We start from the raw sequence: 5,342 nt of genomic DNA, 5'->3' as shown, positions 1-5,342 counted from the left end.
TAAGTACAAGAAGACTGACTCTTCTTACTGTCTATGTTTTGAACCATTACTGTGAACCTAGTTATAGATTCCGATGCTTCACTTCGGGTTTACTGTATCGCTTGGACTTTCTTATTGACGATGAAACACAGAAATTGCATCGGAATTAAATACAAAAGGCACAATGCCGACTTAAGTACAAGAGGACTGACTCTTCCTACTGTCCATGTTTTAAACCATTCCTGTGACACAAGTTATAGATTCCGATGCTTCACTTCAGGTTTACTGTATCCCTCTGACCTTGTTATTGACGATGAAAAACAGATATTGCATCGGAATTAAATACAAAATGCACAATGCCGACTTCAGTACAAGAAGACTGACTCTTCTTACTGACTATGTTTTGAACCATTCCTGCGACACTAGTTAGAGATTCCGAAGCTTCACTTCAGGTTTAGTGTATCCCTCTGACCTTCTTATTGACGATGATACACAGTAATTGCATCGGAATTAAATTAAAAAGGGCACAATGCCGACTTAGGTACAAGAAGACTGACTCTTCCTACTGTCTATGTTTTGAACCATTCCTGTGACACTAGTTACAGATTCCGATGCTTAACTTCAGGTTTACTGTATCCCTCTGACCTTCTTATTGACGATGAAACACAGAAATTGCATCTGAATTAAATATAAAAGGCACAATGCCGACTTAAGTACAAGTAGACTGACTCTTCTTACTATCTATGTTTAGAAAGATTCCTGTGAACCCAGTTATAGATTCCGATGCGTCACTTCAGGTTTACTGTATAACTTGGTCCTTCTTATTGATGGTGAAACACAGAAATTGCATCGGAATTAAATACAAAAGACACAATGCAGACTTAAGTACAAGAAGACTGACTCTTCCTACTGTCCATGCTTTGAACCATTCCTGTGACACTAGTTATAGATTCTGATGCTTCACTTCAGGTTTACTGTATCCCTCTGTCCTTCTTATTGACGATGAACACCGAAATTGCATCGGAATTAAATACTAAAGTAACAATGACGACTTAAGTACAAGAAGACTGTCCCTTCTTACTGTCTATGTTTTGAACCATTCCTGTGACACTAGTTATATATTCCGATGCTTCACTTCAGGTTTACAGTATCCCTCTGAACTTCTTATTGACGATGAAACACAGAAATTGCGTCGGAATTAAATAGAAAAGGCACAATGCCGACTTAAGTACAAGAAGACTGACTCTTCTTACTGTCTATGTTTGAACCATTCCTGTGACACTAGTTATAGATTCCGATGCCTCACTTCAGGTTTACTGTATCCCTCTGACCTTCTTATTGACGATGAAACACAGAAATCGCATCGGAATTAAATAGAAAAGGCACAAGGCCGACTTAAGTACAAGAAGACTGACCTTTCCTACTTTCTATGTTTTGAACCATTCCTGTGGCTCTAGTTATACATTCCGATTCTTCACCTCAGGTTTACTGTATCCCTCTGACCTTCTTATTGACGATGAAACACAGAAATTGCATCGGAATTAAATGCAAAAGGCACAATGCCGACTTAAGAACAAGTAGATTTACTCTTCTTACTGTCTATGTTTTGAACCATTCCTGTGACACTAGTTATAGGTTCTGATGCTTCCCTTCAGGTTTACTGGACCCTCTGACGTTCTTATTGACGACGAAACACAGAAATTGCATCGGAATTACATACAAAAGGCACAATCCCGACCCAAGTACATGAAGACTGAGTCTTCCTACTGTCTATGTTTTAAACCATTCCTGTGACACTAGTTATATATTCCGATGCTTCACTTCAGGTTTACTGCATCCCTCTGACATTCTTATTGACGATGAAGCACAGAAATTGCATCGGAATTAAATAGAAAAGGCACAATGCCGACTTAAGTACAAGAAGACAGACTCTTCTTACTGTCTATGCTTTTGAACCATTCCTGTGACGCTACTTACAGATTCCGATACTTCACTTCAGGTTTACTGTATCCCTTGGACCTTCTTATTGACGATGAAACACAGATATTGCATCGGAATTAAATGCAAAAGGCACAATGCCGACTTAAGTACAAGAAGACTGACCCTCCTTACTGACTATGTTTTGAACCTTTCCTGTGACACTAGTTAGAGATTCCGATGCTTCACTTCAGGTTTAGTGTATCCCTCTGATCTCCTTATTGACGATGAAACACAGGAATTGCATCGGAATTAAATTGAAAAGTGCACAATACCGACTTAAGTACAAGAAGACTGACTCTTCATACTGTCTATGTTTTGAACCATTCCTGTGACACAAGTTATAGATTCCGATGCTTCACTTCAGGTTTACTGTATCTCTTGGACCTTCGTATTGGCGATGAAACACAGAAATTGCATCGGAATTAAATACAAAATGCACAATGCGGAATTAAGTACAAGAAGACTGACTCTTCCTATTGTCTATGTTTTGAACCATTCCTGTGACACTAGTTATAGTTTCCGATGCTTCACTTCAGGTTTACTGTATCCCTCTGACCTTCTTATTGACGATGAAACACAGATATTGCATCGGAATTAAATACAAAGAGCACAATGCCGACTTCAGTACAAGAAGTCTGACTCTTCTTAGTGACTATGTTTTGAACCATTTCTGTGACACTAGTTAGAGATTCCAATGCTTCACTTCAGGTTTAGTGTATCCCTCTGACCTTCTTATTGACGATGAAACACAGTAATTGCTTCGGAATTATATTGAAAAGGGCACAATGCCGAGTTAAGTACAAGAAGACTGACCTTTCCTATTGTCTATGTTTTGAACCTTTCCTGTGACACTAGTTATAGATTCCGATGCTTCACTTCAGGTTTACTGTATCTCTTGGTCCTTCGTATTGACGATGAAACACAGAAATTGCATCGGAATTAAAAACAAAATGCACAATGCCGAATTAAGTACAAGAAGACTGACTCTTCTTACTGACTATGTTTTGAACCATTCCTGTGACACTAGTTATAGATTCCGATGCTTCAGTTCAGGTTTACTGTATCCCTCTGACCTTCTTATTGACGATGAAACACAGAAATTGCCTCGGAATTAAATACAAAAGGCACAATGCCGACTAAAGTACATGTAGACTGGCTCTTCCTACTGTCTATGTTTTGAACCATTCCTGTGACACTAATTATAGAATCCGATGCTTGATTTCAATTTTACTGTATCCCTTGGACCTTCTTATTGACGATGAAACACTGAAAGTGCAACGGATTAAATAGTAAAGTCACAATGCCGACTTAAGTACAAGAAGACTGACTCTTCCTACTGTCCATGTTTTCAACCATTCCTGTGACACTAGTTATAGACTCCGATGCTTCACTTCAGGTTTACAGTATCCCTCAGACCTTCTTATTGACGATGAAACACCGAAATTGCATCGGAATTAAATACTAAAGGCGCAGTGCCGACTTAAGTACAAGAAGACAGACCCTTCTTACTGTCTATGCTTTGATCCATTCCTGTGACACTAGTTATAGATTCCGATACTTCGCTTCAGGTTTACAGTATCCCCCTGATCTTCTTATTGGCGATGAAACATAGAAATTGCATCGGAATTAAATAGAAATGCCACAATGCCGACTTAAGTTCAAGAAGACTGACTCTTCTTACAGACTGTTTTATGAACCATTCCTGTGACACTAGTTATAGATTCCGATTCCTCACTTCTGGTTTACTGTATCCCTCTGACCTTCTTATTGACGACGAAACACAGAAATTGCATCGGAATAAATACAAAAGGCACAATGCCGACTTAAGTACAAGAAGACTGACCCTTCTTACTGTCTATGCTTTGAACAATTCCTGTGAGACTAGTTATAGATTCCGATGCTTCACTTCAGGTTTACAGTATCCCTCTGACCTTCATATTGACGATGAAATACAGAAATTGAATCGGAATTAAATAGAAAAGGCACAATGCCGACTTAAGTACAAGAAGACTGACTCTTCTTACTGACTATGTTTTGAACCATTCCTGTGACGCTAGTTAGAGATTCCGATGCTTCACTTCAGGTTTACGGTATCCCTCTGACCTCCTAATTGACGATGAAACACAGAAATTGCATCGGAATTCAATTAAAAGGCACAATGCCGACTGAAGTACAAGAAGACTAATTCTTTTTACTGACTATGTTTTGAACCATTCCTGTGACACTAGTTATAGATTCCGATGCTTTACTTCAGGTTTACTGTATCCCTCTGACCCTCTTATTGACGATGAAACACAGAAAATGTATCGGAATTAAATACAAAAGGCACAATGCCGACTTAAGTACAAGAAGACTGTCTCTTCCTACTCTCTATGTATGAACTATTCCTGTGACACTAGTTATAGATTCCGATCCTTCACTTCAGGTTTACTGTATCCCTCTGACCTTCTTATTGCCGATGAAACACAGAAATTGCATCGGAATTAAATACAAAAGGTACAATGCCGACTTAAGTACAAGAAGACTGACTCTTCTTACTGTCTATGTTTTGAACCATTCCTGTGAACCTAGTTATAGATTCCGATGCTTCACTTCGGGTTTACTGTATCCCTTGGACCTTCTTATTGACGATGAAAAACAGAAATTGCATCGGAATTAAATACAAAAGGCACAATGCCGACTTAAGTACAAGTAGACTGACTCTTCTTACTGTCTATGTTTTGAACCATTCCTGTAACACTAGTTATAGATTCTGATTCTTCATTTCAGGATTACTGTGTCCCTCTGACATTTTTATTGACGACGAAACACAGAAATTGCCTCGGAATGAAATACAAAAGGCACAATGCCGACTTAAGTACAAGAGGACTGACTCTTCTTACTGACTATGTTTTGAACCATTCCTGTGACGCTAGTTAGAGAATCCGATGCTTCACTTCAGGTTTACGGCATCCCTCTGACCTTCTTATTGACGATGAAACACAGAAATTGCATCGGAATTCAATTAAAAGGCACAATGCCGACTTAAGTACAAGAAGACTGACTCTTTTTACTGACTATGTTTTGAACCACTCCTGAGACACTAGTTATGGTTTCCGATGCGTTACTTCAGGTTTACAATATCCCTCTGACCCTCTTATTGACGATGAAACACAGAAATTGCCTCGGAATGAAATACAAAAGGCACAATGCCGACATAAGTACAAGAAGACTGACTCTTCTTACTGACTATGTTTTGAACCATTCCTGTGACGCTAGTTAGAGATTCCGATGCTTCACTTCAGGTTTACGGCATCCCTCTGACCTTCTTATTGACGATGAAACACAGAAATTGCATCGGAATTCAATTAAAAGGCACAATGCCGACTTAAGTACAAGAAGAC

The sequence above is a fragment of the Schistocerca americana genome, unplaced genomic scaffold, assembly GCF_021461395.2.
Source record: "Schistocerca americana isolate TAMUIC-IGC-003095 unplaced genomic scaffold, iqSchAmer2.1 HiC_scaffold_19, whole genome shotgun sequence".
NCBI lineage: Eukaryota > Metazoa > Arthropoda > Insecta > Orthoptera > Acrididae > Schistocerca > Schistocerca americana.
The sequence above is the reverse complement of the archived record's forward strand: the minus strand, read 5'-3'. Positions refer to the sequence as shown.